Genomic DNA, 23584 nt, shown 5'->3' on the forward strand with positions numbered 1-23584 from the left:
TTTGTCAAAATTTTATTCCTATAGAAATTTTTTTCAAATTTTATTTCTATAGAAAATTTTGGCAAAATTTTATTTCTTTGGGGAATGTTGTCAAAATGTTATTTCTATAGAGAATGTTGTCAAAATTTTAATTCTATTGAAAATTTTGTCCAAATTTTACTTCTATGGAAAACGTTGTCACAATTTTATTTTGTAAAAATTTTATTTCTATAGAAAAATTTGTCAAACTTAATTATATACGTATTTAATCGACCTTTTTATACCCTGCGCCACACTGTGGAACAGGGTATTATAAGTTAGTGCATATGTTTGTAACACCCAGAAGGAGACGAGATAGACACATGGTGTCTTTGGCAATAATGCTCAGGGTGGGCCCCTGAGTCGATACAACCATGTCCGTCTGTCCGTCCGTCTGTCTGTGAACACATTTTTGTGATCAAAGTCTAGGTCGCAATTTAAGTCCAATCGCCGTCAAATTTGGCACATGTTCCTAATTTGAGTCAGAATAGAACCCTATTGAAGAAATCGGTTCAGATTTAGCAATAGCTTCCATATATATCTTTCGCCCGATATGCACTAATATGGACCCAGCAGCCAGAGTTTTATACCGATTTACTTGAAATTTTGTACAAACATAACACTTAGTGGTATAGTCAAGTGCGCAAAATTTGATTGAAATCGGTTCAGATTTAGATATAGCTCCCATATATATCTTTCGCCCGATATGGACTAATATGGTCCTAAAAGCCAGAGTTTTGGTCCAATTTGGTTGAAATTTTGCATAGGGAGTATATTTGGCATTGTAGCTATGCGTGCACAATTTGGTTGAAATCGATTCAGATTTAGATATAGCTCCCATATATATTTTTCGCCCTATATGGACTAATATGGTCCTAGAAGCCAGAGTTTTGGCCCAATTTGTTTGAAATTTTGCGCTAGGAGTACAATTAGTAATGCAGTTAAGTGTGCAAAATATGATTGAAATCGGTTCAAATTTAGATATAGCTCCCATATATATCTTTCGCCCGATATGGACTAATAGGGTTCTAATAGCCAGAGTTTTGGCCCAATTTGGTTGAAATTTTGCACAGGGAGTAGACTTAGCATTGTAGCTATGCGTGCCAAATTTAATTGAAATCGGTTCAGATTTATATATAGCTCCCATATATAGCTTTCGCCCGATTTACACTCATATGACCACAGAGGCCAATTTTTTACTCCGATTTAGTTGAAATTTTGCACAGGAAGCGGAATTAGCATTGTTGCTATGCGTGCCCAATTTGGTTGAAATCGGCTTAGATTTAGATATATAGCTTTCACCCGATTTACACTCATATGACCACAGAGGCCAATTTTTAACTCCGATTTAGTTAAAATTTTGCACAGGAAGTAGAATTAGCATTGTAACTATGCGTGCCAAATTTGGTTGAAATCGGTTCAGATTTAGATATAGCTCCCATATATATGTTTTCCTGATTTCGACAAAAATGGTTAAAATACCAACATTTTCTTTGTAAAATCGCCACTGCTTAGTCGAAAAGTTGTAAAAATGACTCTAATTTTCCTAAACTTCTAATACATATATATCGAGCTATAAATCATAAATACACTTTTGCGAAGTTTCCTTAAATATGCTTCAGATTTAAATGTTTCCCATATTTTTTTACTATATAGCCCCCAACACATTTAAGGGATGTGATATGGTATCGAAAATTTTGATCTACAAAGTGGTTCAGGGTATAATATAGTCGGCCCCGCCCGACTTTAGACTTTCCTTACTTGTTTAGTTTAATATATACCATGTATGGACTACCTTGCAATTTAGAAGACGGTGTTAGGAAGTTTTAAGATTCCTTGCCATCGGCAAGTGATACCGCAACCCAAGTAATTCGATTGTGGATGACAGTCTTCAGTAGAAGTTTCTACGCAATCCATGGTGGAGGGTACATAAGCTTTGGCCTGGCCGAACTTACGGCCGTATATACTTGTTTTGTTTAAAATATGCCCCGTATGGACTAACTTACAATATAGAAGACGGTGTTAAGAAGTTTTAAGATACCTTGTCATCGGCAAGTGTTACCGCAACCCAAGCTATTCCATTTTGGATGACAGCCTGTAGTGTAAGTTTTTACGCAATCCATGGAGGAGGGAACATAAGATTTGGCCTGGCCGAACTTTCGGCCGTATATACTTGTTTTTTTTTTTTTTTTGGTTCATTTTTATTGGAAAAATATATTTATACACAAATATATACCGAAAAAAAAAAATAAAATAAAAACTATACCTATATAACATAAAAAAATATTTTTTTTAGAAAAATATTTAATATAAACAATTACCGATGCTGAAATTTTAACGAGCGTTCTGTTTTTTTCCATCATAATAATAGAGAACATCTCAGGAAGTAGTTAGAATGGCATGCCGTGGTGTCATATTAGGTTCATGTCACAAACATTTGATGCATCGTGTTAAAAGGCGTTTGTGGCTGTACGTGCTAAGACGTTCTGTTATTGTGACAACAGACCCAGGTTCAACCCCCGGTGGAAGCGAAAAAGTTTTTCAATTTGTAAGAATTAGATAATAAGAAAATAAAAGTATAACAAAAAATACTGATAAAATAAAAAGTGAAATTGGAAATTTTGGTTTTTAGTTTTTTAATTTTTTCATACAAATGAACTTCCAAAATGGAGTACTTTCGTCCTATGACAAGCCCATATATATAAATCATTGGAGATGATATAAGTTTCTACTACTTTCGGATCACAAATTGGAGATCCAAACTTCGTTTTTGGAAGCTCTTTTTTGCTGGGATATCACATTCTTGCAGAATTGAAAATTCTTCCTTTTTTACTTTAACATATCTGTTATAATTAGGATTTTTAAAATTATATTTATTAGTATGCGAGTAGCGTTTTTAATATATCACAAAGGGAGAATGCAAATTTGGTAAATGGGATCCTTATCATATATCTTAATTTTATAGAGCCTAGAGTTAAATCTAGATAGTTGCCTAAAAATGTCTTTATTTTAGAGGAGCAACAGCTTTGGATTGGAATCAATGCCGAAATCCTTAAGGAGAGGTTAAAATCTTTGAAAAGTCAACATTTTTTTTTTTTTTTCAAAATCATATTGATATATTACATTAAAAAATAAAGTTGTTCGAGATGGGATAGTGTCATTGCCTTATATTTGGATGCAAACCAAAAGTGGCTATAGTTACAACCCTTCATCATTTAAATGTGAAAAATTCATTTGTTTCTCGTGCCATTGCTCGTTACCGTCATAGAAATTTTTCATCGCATCCAAAAAAGGACGAAACGGTAACAACGCCAACAAAGATTTACTCGAAATCCATGCCGCAGTGCTAGAAAACTTAGTCGTGAGCTGAAAATGTCTCGAAATCTGAATGAGCTTGGACTAAAGTCATTGAAATTCCAAAAAGTGCAAAAGTTCACCATTGCACAAAAAGTTAAACTGGAAATAGCCAAAAAGTTGCTTCGATTGCACAAAAGTAGTCAGTTACAGAATTTTATTTATTTTTTTTTTTTTTTGTTGTTTCATGAGAAGCCATTCCAAGTTGAGCAGTTTTTGAATATGTTGGATTTACACCATCAATTGGCCACTAGAACTCAAACTCCGCCTACGGTAATTTGTGTGGGATGCCGTTACGGTCAATGGTATCTTCCTGCTCGTATTCATCGACCTTGGGGGTAAAAAATAAAGGCCGAAAATTATCGCGAAGATATTCTAACGACAATAGTGAAGCCTGGGCTGACAAAGCTTTTCGGCCATGGACATTCTAACTATGGCACTCAGTACGCATCAACCAAGAATGGCTTAGAAAGGAGGTTCCTCAATCCTTCAGACTTTGTCGTCTGGCACATTTTGGAGAGTAAGGTTAGCACAATAAAATACCAATGTACCGATCATCTCAAGAGGGCACTTCGACGGGAATGGGACAAAATATCACAGAACTATTTTCAGCGTTTAGTAGTTTGAAGGCCATAACTCGGGCCAAAAGTAGCCAATTCAAACAAATCTAAACTGATTCCAAAATTGGATGTTATTTCCGACATCTTTTCTTTTGAGGTTGCAATTAAAATTTCAGGATTAGTGAAGAAAAACAAAGATGGCTTTATTGTTGTTAAAAAAATCTATAAATTTTTGCATGCATTTGGCGAAGCAATTTTGCCACTCTGATTGATGTATCTCCAAAACATGCTTTCTGAACCCATCAACCGCTTTTACATGTGTAGGACAGTCGTCTGCTGTTTACTACGGTATAAATTTTCTCTTAAAAACACATTCATGTCAATGGGAATATAGTAACATTACATTAAATTTTCTATAATTACCCAATTCAAAGCACTGTGCTTACTATTGACAAATACTAGAAACACTTCCATTGAAGAGGTCACAGGGATTTTTGAAATATTCCACTCAAGTGCTTGACTATGCAATTTTTATTCCATATTTCTCTCTCTCGCTCTCTATCTCTCTTGTACAACTCACACGTGTTCATATACTTTTTGCCATTTTCTCCATGTTTTGGTGAAACTTAAGTTCTGGGATTTCACAGTATTGCCATCATAATTTAAGCATCATAAAGCATACGGTTCTTAGTATTTTATTCATTTTTTTTTCGTTTGTAATAGTGGGAAAATATGCTCTTAACTATGAAATACTATTTGAGATGAGCAAAGGAGATTCTGTTAATGCATCAGGGATGGAAAAAAAATTAAGAAACTACAAAAAATATATTTTTTAAGCGAAAAAGTACTTTTTACAAAATTTCAACAAAAAATCCATTGGAAAATTATTATCAAGAACTCCTTTAACATAGGCTGAATTTTAATGAAAATAAAATTTTGTTTGTCAACTCCTCAATTTTAATTATTTTTTTTTTAGTTTTTATATCCGTTTACAATGCAATAGTTGGTAGAAATCTACTGTTTGTTGATCGGTAGAAGTCATGGTACTTCATAAATTTTCTGCAGATAAATAAAAATAAAAGTTTGACAAACTTTTCTATAGAAATAAAATTTTGACAAATCTTTCTATAGAAATATAATTTTGACAAAATTTTCTATAGAAATAAAATTTTGACAAAAGTTTCTATAGAAATAAAATTTGGACAAAAGTTTCTATAGAAATAAAATTTTGACAAATTTTTCTATAGAAATAAAATTTTGACAAAATTTTCTATAGAAATAAAATTTTGACAAAATTTTCTATAGAAATAAAATTTTGACGAAATTTTCTATAGAAATAAAATTTTGACAAAATTTTTTATAGAAATAAAATTTTGACAAAATTTTCTATTGAAATAAAATTTTGACAAATCTTTCTATAGAAATAAAATTTTGACAAAATTTTCTATAGAAATAAAATTTTGACAAATTTTTTTGTTGACAAAATTTTCTATAGAAATAAAATTTGGACAAATTTTTCTATAGAAATAAAATTTTGACTAAATTTTCTATAGAAATAAAATTTTGACAACATTTTCTATTGAAATAAAATTTTGACAACATTTTCTATTGAAATAAAATTTTGACAAAATTTTCTATAGAAATAAGATTTTGAAAACAATTCCTATAGAAATAAAATTTTGACAAAATTTTCTATAGAAATAAAATTTTGACAAAATTTTTTATAGAAATAAAATTTTGACAAAATTTTCTATAGAAATAAAATTTTGACAAAATTTCCTATAGAAATAAAACAATTTTCTATAGAAAACAAATTTTGACAACATTTCCTATAGAAATAAAACTTTGACAAAAATTTTCTATAGAAATAACATTTTGACAACATGTTCTATAGAAATAAAATTTTGACTAATTTTTCTATAGAAATAAAATTTTGAAAAAATTTTCTACAGTAAAAAAATTTGGCCAAATTTTCTATAGAAAGAAAATTTAAAAAAAAATATATTCTATAGAAATAAAATTTGGACAAAAGTTTCTATAGAAATAAAATTTTGACAAAATTTTTATAGAAATAAAATTTTGAAAAAATTTTCTATAGAAATAAAATTTTGACAAATCTTTCTATAGAAATAAAATTTTGACAAAATATTCTATAGAAATAAAATTTTGACAAAATTTTCTATAGAAATAAAATTTTGACAAAATTTTCTATAGAAATAAAATTGTGAAAAAATTTTCTATAGAAATAAAATTTTGACCACATTTTCTATAGAAATAAAAGCTTGAAAAAATCTATAGAAACAAAATTTTGTATAGAGATAAAATTTTGACAAAGTTTTATATAGAGATACAATTTTGACAAAATTTTCTATAGAAATAAAATTTTGACAAAATTATCTATAGAAATAAAATTTTGACAAAATTTTCTATAGAAAAAAAAAATTGGAAAAATTGTCTATAGAAATAAAATTTTGACATTTTCTATAGAAATAAAATAAAATTTTCTGTTGAAATAAAATTTTCACAAAATTTTCTATAGAGATAAAGTTTTGACAAAATTTTCTATAGAAATAGTATTTTGACGAAATTTTCTGTAGAACTAAAATTTTGACATTTTCTATAGAAATAAAATTTTGATAAAGTTTTCCATATAAATAAAATTTTGACAAAGTTTTCTATATAAATAAAATGTTGACAAAATTTTCTATAGAAATAAAATTTTGAAAAATTTTCTGTAGAAATAGTATTTTGACGAAATTTTCTGTAGATATAAAATTTTGACAAAATTTTCTATAGCAATAAAATTTTGACAAAAATTTCTATAGATATAAAATTTTGACAAAATTTTGTATAGTAATAAAATTTTGACAAAATTTTCTATAAAAATAAAATTTCGACAAAGTTTTCTGTAGATATAAAATTTTGACAAAATTTTCTGTAGCAATAAAATTTTGACAAAATTTTCTATAGATATAAAATTTTGACAAAATTTTCTATAGATATAAAATTTTGACAAAATTTTCTAAAATTTTCAATAGCAATAAAATTTTGACAAAATTTTCTATAGATATAAAATTTTGACAAAATTTTCAATAGATATAAAATTTTGACAAAGCTTTCTATATTAATAAAATTTTGACAAAGTTTTTTATAGAAATAAAATTTTGACAAAATTTTCTATAGAAATAATATTTTGACAAAGTTTTCTATATAAATAAAATTTTGACAAAGTTTTTTATAGAAATAAAATTTTGACAAATTTTTCTATAGAAATAAAATTTTGACAAATTTTTTTATAGAAATAAAATTTTGACAAAATTTTCTATAGAAATAATATTTTGACAAAGTTTTCTATATAAATAAAATTTTGACAAAGTTTTCTATAGAAATAAAATTTTGACAAAATTTTCTATAGAAATAATATTTTGACAAAATTTTCTATAGAAATAACATTTTGACAACATTTTCTATAGAAATAAAATTTTGACAAAAGTTTCTATAGAAATAAAATTTTGACAAAATTTTCTATAGAAATACAATTTTGACAACATTTTCTATAGAAATAAAATTTTGACAAAATTTTCTATAGAAATAAAATTTTGACAAAATGTTCCATAGAAATAAAATTTTGACAAAATTTTCTATAGAAATAAAATTATAACAAAATTTTCTATAGAAATAAAATTTGGACAAATTTTTCTATAGAGAGAACATTTTGACAAATTTTTCTATATAAATAAAATTTTGACAAAGTTTTCCATAGAAATAAAATTTTGATAACATCTTCTATAGAAATAAAATTTTGACAAAATTTTCTATAGAAATAAAATTTTGACAAAATTTTCTATATAAACAAAATGTTGACAACATTTTCTATAGATATAAAATGTTGACAACATTTTCTATAGCAATAAAATTTTGACAAATTTTTCTATAGAAATAAAATTTTAACAAATTTCTCTATAGAAATAATATTTTGACAAAATTTTGTATAGGATTAATGTTGACAAAATTTTCTATAGAAAATAAATTTTGACAAAATTTACTATAGAAATAGTATTTTGACAAAATTTTTTATAGAAATAATATTTTGACAGTGTTTTCTACAAAGTTTTCGACAAAGTTTTCTGTAGATATAAAATGTTGACAAAATTTTCTATAGCAATAAAATTTTGACAAAATTTTCTATAGATATAAAATTTTGACAAAATTTTCTATAGATATAAAATTTTGACAAAATTTTCTATAGAAATAAAATTTTGACAAAAATTTCTATAAACATAAAATTTCGACAAAGTTTTCTGTAGATATAAAATTTTGTTTTCTATATTAATAAAATTTTGACAAAGTTTTATATAGAAATAAAATTTTGACAAAATTTTCTATAGAAATAATATTTTGACAAAGTTTTCTATATAAATAAAATTTTGACAAAGTTTTTTATAGAAATAAAATTTTGACAAATTTTTCTATAGAAATAAAATTTTGACAAATTTTTTTATAGAAATAAAATTTTGACAAAATTATCTATAGAAATAATATTTTGACAAAGTTTTCTATATAAATAAAATTTTGATAAAGTTTTCTATAGAAATAAAATTTTGACAAAATTTTCAATAGAAATAATATTTTGACAAAATTTTCTATAGAAATAAAATTTTGACAACATTTTCTATGGAAATAAAATTTTGACAAAATTTTCTATAGAAATAAAATTTTGACAAAATTTTCTATAGAAATACAATTTTGACAACATTTTCTATAGAAATAACATTTTGACAAAATTTTCTATAGAAATAAAATTTTGACAAAATTTTCTATATAAACAAAATTTTGACAACATTTTCTATAGAAATACAATTTTGACAAAACTTTCTATAAAAATAAAATTTTGAAAAATTTTTCTATAGAAATAAAATTTTTACAAATTTTTCTATAGAAATAAAAATTTGACAAATTTTTTTATGGAAATAAAATTTTGACAAAATGTTCTATAGAAATAATATTTTGACAAAATTTGGTATAGGAATAATGTTGACAAGATTTTCTATAGAAAATAAATTTTGACAAAATTTACTATAGAAATAGTATTTTGACAACATTTTTTATAGAAATAATATTTTGACAATGTTTTCTACAAAGTTTTCGACAAAGTTTTCTGTAGATATAAAATGTTGACAAAATTTTCTATAGCAATAAAATTTTGACAAAATTTTCTATAGATATAAAATTTTGACAAAATTTTCTATAGATATAAAATTTTGACAAAATTTTCTGTAGATATAAAATTTCGACAAAGTTTTCTGTAGATATAAAATTTTGACAAAATTTTCTATAGCAATAAAATTTTGACAAAATGTTCTATAGATATAAAATTTTGACAAAATTTTGTATAGTAATAAAATTTTGACAAAATTATGTATAGTAATCAAATTTTGACAAAATTTTCTATAAAAATAAAATTTCGACAAAGTTTTCTGTAGATATAAAATTTTGACAAAATTTTCTATAGCAATAAAATTTTGACAAAATTTTCTAAATATAAAATTTTGACAAAATTTTTGTTTAGAAATAAAATTTTGACAAAATTTTCTATAGAAATAAAATTATGACAAAATTTTCAATAGCAATAAAATTTTGACAAAATTTTCTATAGATATAAAATTTTGACAAAATGTTCAATAGATATAAAATTTTGACAAAGTTTTCTATATAAATAAAATTTTAACAAAGTTTTTTATAGAAATAAAATTTTAACAAAATTTTCTATAGAAATAATATTTTGACAAAGTTTTCTATATAAATAAAATTTGGCAAAGTTTTTTTTATAGAAATAAAATTTTGACAAATTTTTCTATAGAAATAAAATTTTGACAAATTTTTTTATAGAAATAAAATTTTGACAAAATTTTCTATAGAAATAATATTTTGACAAAGTTTTCTATATAAATAAAATTTTGACAAAGTTTTCTATAGAAATAAAATTTTGACAAAATTTTCTATAGAAATAATATTTTGACAAAATTTTCTATAGAAATAAAATTTTGACAACATTTTCTATAGAAATAAAATTTTGTTGTTGTTTTTTTTTATTTCAGCTTAAAACCATACATTGACTAAACTACAAGAGTAGCTTAACCAACAGAGGAAAAGAATGTTTGTCAAATTTATTTGGGCAAAGCCCTATAGACTGCAAGATGGTTGGATGGACGCACGTTTCGGAATTACCACATTCCTCATCAGCATCCTCTACTTGCAGCAAAACTATCAACCAATTATCAGAATAAATTCAGGCAGTTTATTAAACCCAACAAAAACCACACTTGAACCCTCCGAAAAAAGGTTTTACATTGATAGCCGGCTTATGCCGAAATAAACTCGAAACAAACATATCTCTTTTCCTATGCCACTGTCAAATCATCGATTTGAATTCACATGGCTGGGTTTATTTTGAGCGTGCCTCCTCTTCTTTTTCCATTTGTTTTGTTTTGTTATTGTTGGTTTTGTTCTTTAAGCATTGTTGTTGTTTTTTTTTATTTCAGCTTAAAACCATACATTGACTAAACTACAAGAGTAGCTTAACCAACAGAGGAAAGAGGATGCTGATGAGGAATGTGGTAATTCCGAAACGTGCGTCCATCCAACCATCTTGCAGTCTATAGGGCTTTGCCCAAATAAATTTGACAAACATTCTTTTCCTCTGTTGGTTAAGCTACTCTTGTAGTTTAGTCAATGTATGGTTTTAAGCTGAAATAAAAAAAAAACAACAACAATGCTTAAAGAACAAAACCAACAATAACAAAACAAAACAAATGGAAAAAGAAGAGGAGGCACGCTCAAAATAAACCCAGCCATGTGAATTCAAATCGATGATTTGACAGTGGCATAGGAAAAGAGATATGTTTGTTTCGAGTTTATTTCGGCATAAGCCGGCTATCAATGTAAAACCTTTTTTCGGAGGGTTCAAGTGTGGTTTTTGTTGGGTTTAATAAACTGCCTGAATTTATTCTGATAATTGGTTGATAGTTTTGCTGCAAGTAGAGGATGCTGATGAGGAATGTGGTAATTCCGAAACGAGCGTCCATCCAACCATCTTGCAGTCTATAGGGCTTTGCCCAAATAAATTTGACAAACATTCTTTTCCTCTGTTGGTTAAGCTACTCTTGTAGTTTAGTCAATGTATGGTTTTAAGCTGAAATAAAAAAAAAAACAACAACAATGCTTAAAGAACAAAACCAACAATAACAAAACAAAACGAAATAAAATTTTGACAAAATTTTCTATAGCAATAAAATTTTGACAAAATTTTCTATAGAAATAAAATTTTGACAACATATTCTATAGAAATAAAATTTTGACAAAATTTTCAATAGATATAAAATTTTGACAAAGTTTTCAATAGAAATAATATTTTGACAAAGTTTTCTATATAAATAAAATTTTGAAAAAATTTTCTATAGAAATAAAATTTTGAAAAAATTTGCTGTAGAAAAAAAATTGACAAAATTTTCTATAGAAACAAAATTTTTTTACAAAATTCTCTGTAGAAATAAAATTTTGACAAAACATTCTGAAGAAATAAATCTTTGCAAAATAATATTTTTTTGGTAGTTTTTGGTAAGATTTTCTCCAAAATGTTGAAATATTTTTTTTGTCTCAAGTTTCGACCGGGACTGTAATGGTTCGTATTATTTTAATACGTGATCGATAACATCTTATCTAGAAAGTGTTCGTGGGGAAGAGTAATATAAAAGCACATGCTTTTTGGCTAAAACATTCTTGAAATTGAAGAAAATCGTGTTTTTCACTATGGCTTTTACAAAATCGAGATTTTCGTCGGCTCAAAAATGTCTACACAAAAGGTACAAAATCATTCGCGGGGTGCTACTATACAGTCCAGCGTGAAAAAGTATTGGAAAAAGTACTATGTTATAGTACTACATTTTCCATCCCTGAAATGCATAGGTGTTTATGTGTATTTGAGAGATAGCGAGAGAGTGAGAGAAGCAATGGGGATATAATTTCATCATATCATCTTAGCTTTTTATTTGCTTTACCGAAAATAACTTAAGGTCTTAAACTTGAAGCATGTTGTTTCTGTGGGATTTTATGAATTTTACAACAAGATAGCTTATGGAATTCGCATTACAGAGAAATAGCTATGAATAAATAATTTGGAATTTTTGGATTTTTTTTTAGACAGGAGCGTATTGCCACGGGCACCAAAGTGTTTTGTTTTTATAATTGCAAATTAGCTTTACGAATCAATTTCTCAAGCATTTGGATAATAGGATCTGAGATGATTAAATCGAGGCAACCAAAAATACAATTATTCTAAGACTTAACTGTAATGGAGGGATGGCATATCATTGCCGTTACAAAAGTTAAATTTTGTTTCTCTAAAATTTCGCCTTCAGAAAAGAACTCTTCTGCCAGTGTACCGGATTTTATTGTTTAATTTTGTGTTTTGTTTTAATTTAATTAAAATTTAAATTGAACAAAGTTGGGTGATATTTTTTATACCCTACACCACAATAAGGAACAGAGTATTATAAGTTAGTACATATGTTTGCTACACCCAGAAGGAGACGAGATAGACATATTTTGTCTTTGACAAAATTTCTCAAAGCCGGCCCCTGAATCGACCTAGCCATGTCTGTGAACACATTTTGGTAATCAAAGTCTAGGTCGCAATTTTAGTCTAATCGACTTCAATTTTGGCACAAGTAAGTGTTTTGGGTCAGAATAGAATCCCATTGATTTTGGAAGAAATTGGTTCAGATTTAGATATAGCTCCCATATGTGTCTTTCGCCCGATATCTACTAATATGGCCGCAGAGGCCAGAATTTAAGACTGATTTACTTGCACAAGGAGTACAATTGATAGTGTCGTAAAGTGTGCCGAATTTGGTTTAAATCGGTTCAGATTTAGATATAGCACCCATATATATCTTTCGCCCGATATGCACTTATATGGCCCCATAAGCCAGAATTTTTTCCCTAATTTGATTTAAATTTTGCACAGGGAGTAGAATCAATATTGTAGCAATGCATGCCAAATTTGATTGAAATCGGTTCAGATTCAGATATAGCTCACATATATAAATCTTTCGACGATATGGACTTATATCGCCCCAGAAGCCAGAGTTTTGCATTAATTTCCCGGCAAAAAAAGCGTCGCCAAAAAAGTAGTGAAAACGTTCTTTTTGGATCCGGAAGTGGTGCAAAATTGGCGCAGAAGCGATGTACTTAACATGGGCTTGCCATAGGACGGATGTGCACCGTTTCCAATGCCATTGCACTGAATTTGCAGCACTTCTTAAGGTGTAATCCGAATTTAGTGTTTTGGATGTAAATCAGAGAATTTTGCAATAATTTGCCAAATAAATAATTTTTATATTTTTTATGATTTTTAAAGCATTGTACCGCTTGTCTGAAATGTTTGGAATCAAATATTTTCAAAAATTTGTACTTTATCTAGTATGGATTTAGCATGTTTTCGAAAAAAAATTAATAATTTGTACCATTTTATTACTCCTTATTCTGTTTTAAACCTATTTCAAACAAAACAAGTATACACGGCCGTAAGTTCGGCCAGGCCGAATCTTATGTACCCTCCACCATGGATCGCGTAGAAACGTCTACTAAACACGGTCATCCACGATTACTCGGATTGGGGCCGATGGCAAGGCATCTTAAAACTTGTTAACATCATCTTCTAAATTGCAAGTTAGTCCATGTGGGATATATAGTAGACAAGAGAAAGGTCGATTAAATACGTATATATTCAGTTCTTGACCGATATATATAGGGAAGAAATAATTACGAACCGATATGAACTTTTGTACTGTAATTATAGAGCCATAATTGAAGTATGGGGGTCGCTTTATATGGGAGCTATATACAATTATGAACACGAGTCTACCAAAAATGGCAGATTTTTTACTGTTTAGTAGATTGGTAGAATTCTTGATGTTTTGGAAAATTATAACATTTTGACAAAATGTTCTATAGAAATAAAATTCTGACAAAATTTTCTATAGAAATAAAATTTTGACAAAATTTTGTATAGAAATAAAATTTCGACAAAATTTTCTATAGAAATAACATTTTGACAACATTTTCTATAGAGATAAAATTTCGACAAAATTTTCTATAGAAATAAAATTTTGACAAAATTTTCTGTAGAAATATAACATTTTGACAAAATTTTCTATGGCAATAAAATTTTGGTATATTATTTTAGGCTCGAGTGGCAATCGTGATTTTTCAGTTATTGGGGATCGGTTCATTTGGGGGCTATATATAATATAGATCGATACGGACCAATTTTGGCATGGTTGTTATGTGCCATAAACTAGCGAAATGTACAAAATTTCAACCGGATCGGATGAATTTTGCTCTTTCAAGAGGATCCGGAGGTCAAATCTGGGGATCGATTTATATGGGGGCTATATATAATTATGAACCGATACGGACCAATTTTTGCATGGTTGTTAGAGACCATATACTAACACCACGTACTAAGTTTCAACCGGATCGGATGAATTTTGCTCCTCCAAAAGGCTCCGGAGGTCAAATCTGGAGAACGGTTTATATGGAGGCTATATATAATTATGAATTGATGTGGACCAATTTTTGCATTATTGTTAGAGACCATATACCAACATCATGCACCAAATTTCAGCCGGATCGGATGAAATTTGTCTTTGAGCCACCGCAAGCCAAATCTGGGGATCGGTTTATATGGGGGCTATATATAATTATGGACCGATGTGAACCAATCTTTGCATGGTTTTTAAAGATCATATACCAACACCATGTACCAAATTTCAGCTAGATAGGATGAAATTGGCTTCTCTTAGAGGCTCCGCAAGCCAAATCTGGGAATCGGTTTATATGAGGGCTATATATAATTATAGACCGATGTAGACCAATTTTTGCATGGTTGTTAGAGACCATATACCAACATCATTTACCAAATTTCAGCTGGATCGGATAAAATTTGCTCCTCCAAGAGGCTCCGGAGGTCAAATCTGCTCATCGGTTTATATGAGGGCTATATATAATTATAGACCGATGTGGACCAATTTTTGCATGGTTGTTAGAGACCATATACCAACACCTAGTACCAAATTTCAGCCATCGGATGAAATATGCTTCTCTTAGAGGTTCCGCAAGCCAAATCTGGGGGTCCGTTTATATGGGGGCTATACGTAAAAGTGAACCCATATGGCCCATTTGCAATACCATCTGACCTACATCAATAACAACTACTAGTGCCAAGTGACAAGTCGATAGCTTGTTTCGTTCGGAAGTTAGAGTGATTTCAACAGACGGACGGACGGACATGCTTAGATCGACTCAGAATTTCACCACCGCCCAGAACATATATACTTTATGGGGTCTTAGAGCAATATTTCGATGTGTTACAAACGGAATGACAGAATGAAGTTAATCCTATGGTGGAGGGTATAAAAAAAATTAAAATTTCCTTTCACAAATTTGAAAAAAGCGAGATAAAAAAATTGAATTAAAAGAACTTCCTGAGAAATTAAAATAATGAACATCTTTGGGAGAACATTTTTGGAAGTGCTTTTAAAGTAGTGCCTTTAGAAGCACTTCCAATTTTTTTTTTTGCTGGGTTGCTTTAAATTTTGCACAGGGAATAGAATTAATATTGTATCTATGCATGCCAAAAGTGAGTGAAACCGGTTCAGATTTATATATAGCTCCCATATATATCTTTCCCCCGATTTTCACTCATATGACCAAAGAGGACAAAGTTGTAATCCGACTTACGTGAAATTTTGCACATGGAGTAGAAATAGTATTGTAGCTATGCATGCCAAAATTGATTGAAATTGGTTCAGATTTCTATATAGCTTCCATATATATGATTTTCCGATTTGGGCAAAAATGACCAAAATACCCACATTTTCCTTATAAAATCGCCACTGCTAAGTCGAAAATTTGTTAAAGGGACGCAAATTTTCCTTTATTTCTAATACATATCTATGGACCGATAAATCATAAATACACTTTTGCCTATACATTGCTTCAGATTTAAATGTTTCCCATATTTTTTACAAACAATATGGTCCACCTCAGTGTCGAATTAAATTTGAAGTCTATGGATTTTTAGAAGTCTAACAAATTTTGTCCAGATCGAATCAGATTTAAATATAAAGGGTGATACAAAATTTGGTCAAGGGAAAACGCGTGTAAATCGGTGAAATCGTTTATTTAAAAAATCAATTTAAATTTCTTTTTCAAGTTCAATTAGTATAAAATTCAGGAAAAATATTCAGTTAGGCTTTCGCTTTTCCATATCCGAATTGCCGGGCCTCACGCTTGATACCTACCATCAGATTTTGTACAGCCACCTTCTTCGCCGCAGAAAGCCAGTTTGCCTTGAACTGATGCTCGTCCTTAGCAGTTTTTTGGTTTTCTATAGGTTCCGCTTGACAATAGCCCAGTATTTCTCAATTGGACGGAGCTCTGGCGTGTTGGGAGGGTCCTTGTCCTGCACGTTGTTGGCGGCGTACCACTCCATGGCCTTTTTACCGTAATGGCAAGATGCCAAATCCGGCCAAAACAGTACGGAACAACAGTGTTTCTTCAGGAAAGGCAGCAGACGTTTATTCAAACACTCTTTCACGTAAATTTCTTGGTTGACAGTCCCGGAAGCTATGAAAATGCTGCTTTTCAAGCCACAGGTACAGATGGCTTGCCAAACCAGATATTTCTTTGCGAACTTTGACAGTTTTATGTGCTTGAAAATATCTGCTACCTTTCCCCTTCCTTTTGCCGTATAAAACTCCTGTGCCGGAAGCTGCCTGTGGTCGGCTTTGACGTAGGTTTCGTCGTCCATTACCACGCAGTCAAACTTCGTCAGCATCGTCGTGTACAGCCTCCGGGATCGCGCTTTGGCCGTCGTATTTTGTTTATCATCGCGATTTGGAGTCACTACCTCCTTGTAAGTCGATAGTCCGGCTCGATGCACGGTTGTAGACGGTTGTACACCCAGCTTATATGCGGCATCTCGGAGAGAGAGGTTAGGGTTTCGCTTGAAACTACCGGCAACTCTCTTTGTCGTCTCAGTGGCTTCCGGTTTTCGATTTCCTCCCGATCCAGCCTTCCTGGCTGTCGACAGACGTTCCCCAAACACTTTGATTACATTTGTAACGGTTGATTTGGCAACTTTTAGCGATTTTGCCAGCTTTGCGTGCGAGTAGCTCGGATTTTCGCGATGCGCGAGCAAAATTTTGATACGCTGCTCTTCTTGCTTGGACGGCATTTTGACAACTGAAGAGTGAATTCCAAAATCAAAATAGGAGCAACATTCTACACACACACACCTTCCAAATGTGGGGTGTTCAGGTTTTTTAAATGCAAAATTGAAAGAAATACGTCAAGTTTATATTGACCAAATTTTGACCGTATCACCCTTTATGTAAAGGGGCACAAAAATCTTTATAAAGGGTGATTTGTTAAGAGCTTGATAACTTTTTTTTAAAAAAAAACGCATAAAATTTGCAAAATCTCATCGGTTCTTTATTTGAAACGTTAGATTGGTCCATGACATTTACTTTTTGAAGATAATTTCATTTAAATGTTGACCGCGGCTGCGTCTTAGGTGGTCCATTCGGAAAGTCCAATTTTGGGCAACTTTTTCGAGCATTTCGGCCGGAATAGCCCGAATTTCTTCGGAAATGTTGTCTTCCAAAGCTGGAATAGTTGCTGGCTTATTTCTGTAGACTTTAGACTTGACGTAGCCCCACAAAAAATAGTCTAAAGGCGTCAAATCGCATGATCTTGGTGGCCAACTTACCGGTCCATTTCTTGAGATGAATTGTTCTCCGAAGTTTTCCCTCAAACTGGCCATAGAATCGCGAGCTGTGTGGCATGTAGCGCCATCTTGTTGAAACCACATGTCAACCAAGTTCAGTTCTTCCATTTTTGGCAACAAAAAGTTTGTTAGCATCGAACGATAGCGATCGCCATTCACCGTAACGGTGCGTCCAACAGCATCTTTGAAAAAATACGGTCCAATGATTCCACCAGCGTACAAACCACACCAAACAGTGCATTTTTCGGGATGCATGGGCAGTTCTTGAACGGCTTCTGGTTGCTCTTCACTCCAAATGCGGCAATTTTGCTTATTTACGTAGCCATTCAACCAGAAATGAGCCTCATCGCTGAACAAAATTTGTCGATAAAAAAGCGGATTTTCTGCCAACTTTTCTAGGGCCCATTCACTGAAAATTCGACGTTGTGGCAGATCGTTCGGCTTCAGTTCTTGCACGAGCTGTATTTTATACGGTTTTACACCAAGATCTTTGCGTAAAATCTTCCATGTGGTCGAATAACACAAACCCAATTGCTGCGAACGGCGACGAATCGACATTTCACGGTCTTCAGCAACACTCTCAGAAACAGACGCAATATTCTCTTCTGTACGCACTGTACGCATTCGTGTGGTTGGTTTAATGTCCAATAAAGTAAACTGAGTGCGAAACTTGGTCACAATCGCATTAATTGTTTGCTCACTTGGTCGATTATGTAGACCATAAATCGGACGTAAAGCGCGAAACACATTTCGAACCGAACACTGATTTTGGTAATAAAATTCAATGATTTGCAAGCGTTGCTCGTTAGTAAGTCTATTCATGATGAAATGTCAAAGCATACTGAGCATCTTTCTCTTTGACACCATGTCTGAAATCCCACGTGATCTGTCAAATACTAATGCATGAAAATCCTAACCTCAAAAGAATCACCCTTTATATAGCACCCAATACATTTGACGGATTTGATATGGTATCGAAAATGTGGATCTACAAACTGGTGCTGGGTATAATATAGTCGGCCCTGCCCAACTTTAGACTTTCCTTACTTATTTTTTCTATGTAGCAGTTGGGGCTATTTTTTGATATCCACTTGTCCTCGTTTGCAGAAGCACTATACAGGGCAGAAATATTCAAAAATAACTCTCACTATTGGTTCGGCCGTTTTAAAATGATTCGGCATTTTTTAAGAAGTCCTATATTAAACCTGGATCCTCACAGATCCAGACAGATATATTTTTAATATTTCTTCAAAAAACTACTTAAGAATATTAGCCTTCAACTATTTGTTTTAATATTTTCGAGATGAAAAACTTGTAACCAAAAACCCATCTTTTACTATCTTCTCCTGTCTTAGGTAGCATAAATAACTTCCACTACGACGACCCTGATTACAAGGACACTTTTTTCTTAAGAGTAATAAATTTTCTTTAGTCTTAAATATACAATATAATCGTTGTAGACATATGCTTGTTGAACCCTTGGGACATAAAAACATACTTAAACTTTTAAGACAAACAAGCCAAGAGCTTTTATTGTTGTGGTTAGATGATGGCCAGGTCAAATTCAAATCCACATTTACCCATTTTCTATCCATATTCAAGCAACTACGACTTCTTTCTCCTCACCTTGTCGCTTACAAAACACACAATTTTCTAGGAAGAATTATAATTTCAAATATGTGGTTGTAGGACACAATAAAGTTTTTGCGACCAAGATGGGTTTAAGTGGGATTTCGTAAAACAACGAAACTTGTTGCACACGAAATTGAATAAATCACACATATGCGCAAACACACACCAACACACACATATGTTATACACCATCTCAAATGCTATTATCTCTAGGATTTCCCTGTTTGCCCTCTTGTTTGGAAGGGAAATATATAAAATGCATTAAAACTAACCCCAAAAGAACCCTTTTTAAATTCTCTCAACTCATGCTACTTATGATAAAGTGGAGATTTCCTAAAGTTATGGCATAAACAATTGTGGGGGGAGGGTGCGAGTGTAGAGAATTACAATTAGCCGAAAATAAACTAAATTGTATGTAATGTGATAAGCCTCACGAGTAGACCTTTGTATGTGTGTGTGTAAGTGTTATTCAGCGTGAATAAGGATAGCCTAAATTTATGCAACAAAAAAACAAACGTATACAGCAAGCAACCCAAAAATAATGGCCAAACAATGGCCAGCTTAGAGTTAACTTTATGGTGCTTTACAAATAATTAAATATTTATTAAAAATGTTGTTATCTAAATAAAAACATGGCACACAAATTTTGGCAACCCGAAACTAACTCAATGTTAAGGTTCATTGTAGTATAAAATAAAAATGACAAGGGGGTTTACCTCCTCCTCCAACTCCTCCTCCTCCTAAGTCCTTAACCAATGCTAATAGTATAACAAATTTAATTATACATTATTTTGTTAGTAATAAACCATCATCATACGGGCTTCCAATTAAAATTGCTGTGCCAAAATGATGGGTGTATTATGAACATAGAAGCTTTGAGTCCTGAGACCACAATTGCTTGGCTATCCTGCTATAATTTATAATGGTCGGCCTTTCATACCCTGTGATTAGTATGGCTTTTAATTTAAATTAAATTCATTCGATGTAATGGATTTATATTTTGAATTTTCTTTGAATTTCTTTATGGTCGGCTTTGGCCATTTAATTCGGTAGTTAGTTGATTTACTTTGAGCTCACTGACTAAATTGAATCATTTATTATGGTGGGCGACTGATTCACAGTAAAAGACTTGAGAGTAAAACAATGAATAATTAATTTCTACTTAAGGTTTCCCACGCAGAAAAAAAGTTAACTGGTTTGTTAAAATTTATATAAATTTATATAAATTAATTATAAATAAATATATAAACCAATTTTTGAGACATACTTGGAATAAAGAAAATTCCATTACGCTGACGAATTTACTTAAAGAAATAAAATAAATCAAAACTTAATAAATTCTTTACAATAAACATAAATAAAGTTTAGCACCATTTTGCAATATCTTAATACACAATTAAATTCATAACATATTAACAGGTTGGCTGATAAGTCCCCGGTCTAACAAAGAAAAACACATTTTTTTTTGTCAAAATTCGTTTTTATTATTCAACATAGTTCCCTTCAAGAGCGATACAACGATTATAACGACCTTCCAATTTTATGATACCATTTTGGTATTACTCCTACGGTTTTGCCTGAAAATAGGCCTCAGTTTCGGCGATCACGTCTTCATTGCAGCCAAATTTTTTCCCTGCGAGCATCCTTTTAAGGTCTGAGAACAAGAAAAAGTCGCTGGGGGCCAGATCTGGAGAATACAGTGGGTGGGGAAGCAATTCGAAGCCCAATTCATGAATTTTTGCCATTGTTCTCAATGACTTGTGGCACGGTGCGTTGTCTTGGTGAAACAACACTTTTTTCTTCTCCATATGGGGTCGTTTTGCAGCGATTTCGACCTTCAAACGCTCCAATAACGCCATATAATAGTCACTGTTGATGGTTTTTCCCTTCTCAAGATAATCGATAAAAATTATTCCATGCGCATCCCAAAAAACAGAGGCCATTACTTTGCCAGCGGACTTTTGAGTCTTTCCACGCTTCGGAGACGGTTCACCGGCGCTGTCCACTCAGCCGACTGTCGATTGGATTCAGGAGTGATGGAGCCATGTTCCATCCATTGTCACATATCGACGGAAAAACTCGGGTGAATTACGAATTAACAGCTGCAATCACCGCACAGAATCATCAACACATTGTTGTTTTTGGTCAAATGTGAGCTCGCGCGGCAACCATTTTGCACAGAGCTTCCGCATATCCAAATATTGATTAATGATATGACCAACGAGTTCCTTTGATATCTTTCAGGCCTCTGCTATCTCGATCAACTTCATTTTACGGTCATACGAAATAATTTTGTGGATTTTTTTGATGTTTTCGTCGGTAACCATCTCTTTCGGGCGTCCACTGCGTTCACCGTCCTCCGTGCTCATTTCGCCACGCCTGAATTTTGCATACCAATCAATCAAGTACAGCTCGCAGCTTTATTCCGATTGTCCTAAAATTTTGTATAGGGTCTTGTTTCGGCTCAAAGACAATCCCTGTTGATTTTGGAAAAAATCGGTTCAGATTTAGATATAGCTGCCATATATATTTTTCACCGATCTGGTCATAATTGACGTGTATATCAACCGATCTTCCTCAAATTCCGTACATCTGAATATTTTATGAGTCTCGAAAAGCTTGCAAAATATCAGCCAAATCGGTTCAGATTTAGATATAGCTCCCATATATAGCTTTCGCCCGATTTACACTCATTTGCCCACAGAGGCCAAGTTTTTGCTCCGATTTAGTTGAAATTTTGCACAGGGAGTAGAATTAGCATTGTAGCTATACGTGTCAAATTTGGTTGAAATCGGTTCAGATTTAGATATATCTCCCATATATAGCTTTCGCCCGATTTACACTCATATGACCACAGAGGCCAATTTTTAACTCCGATTTAGTTGAAATTTTGCACAGGGAGTAGAATTAGCATTATAGCTATGCGTGCCAAATTTGGTTGAAATCGGTTCAGATTTAGATATAGCTCTCATATATAGCTTTCGCCCGATTTACACTCATATGACCACAGAGGCCAATTTTTAACTCCGATTTAGTTGAAATTTTGCACAGGGAGTATAATTGGCATTGTAGCTATACGTGCCAAATTTGGTTGAAATCGGTTCAGATTTAGATATAGCTCTCATATATAGCTTTCGCCCGATTTACACTCATATGACCACAGAGGCCAATTTTTAACTCCGATTTAGTTGAAATTTTGCACAGGGAGTAGAATTAGCATTGTAGCTATACGTGTCAAATTTGGTTGAAATCGGTTCAGATTTAGATATATCTCCCATATATAGCTTTCGCCCGATTTACACTCATATGACCACAGAGGCCAATTTTTAACTCCGATTTAGTTGAAATTTTGCACAGGGAGTAGAATTAGCATTATAGCTATGCGTGCCAAATTTGGTTGACATCGGTTCAGATTTAGATTTAGCTCCCATATATATGTTTTTCTGGTTTCGACCGAAAAGTTGTAAAAATGACTCTAATTTTCCTAAACTTCTAATACATATATATCGAGCGATAAATCATAAATAAACTTTTGTGAAGTTTCCTTAAAATTGCTTCAGATTTGAATATTTCCCATATTTTTTTTTTTTTTTACTATCATTGTGTTCCACCCTAGTGCATTGGACGACTTAAATTTTGAGTCTATCAAATTCTGCCCAAATCGAGTGATATTTAAATGTATATATTTGGGACAAACCTTTATATATAGCCCCCAACACATTTGACGGATATGATATGGTATCGAAAATTTAGATCTACAAAGTGGTGCAGGGTCAAGGCCGTACTCAGGGGGGGATGAGGGGGATCAAATCATAGAATACTAGTTGAAAAGCCCGTCAAACGACGGGCACCACACCACAAATTTCATTTTTGGAAAATGTATTTCTGCTTTTTATGTGTGTTTGTTTTTCTTTTTGTGAACATGACTCGCTTTGTTTGGCCATTGCAACAACAACGAAACAGCCAAACACACATGTGTAAATGAAATGGCGCAAAACCTGCGAAAAGAACCTGCATAATTCAGCGATGGAAGCAATAAAGAGATATTTCCAAACGTGCATATTCTTTTAAAAATTTTGGTCACTTTGCCAGTTACTCAGGGATGGGAAATACAATTTTTAAGAAAGTACAAAAAAGGTATTTTTTGAGCGGAAAGGTACTTTTTACT

Source organism: Haematobia irritans, chromosome 3, assembly GCF_050003625.1.
Source record: "Haematobia irritans isolate KBUSLIRL chromosome 3, ASM5000362v1, whole genome shotgun sequence".
Lineage (NCBI taxonomy): Eukaryota > Metazoa > Arthropoda > Insecta > Diptera > Muscidae > Haematobia > Haematobia irritans.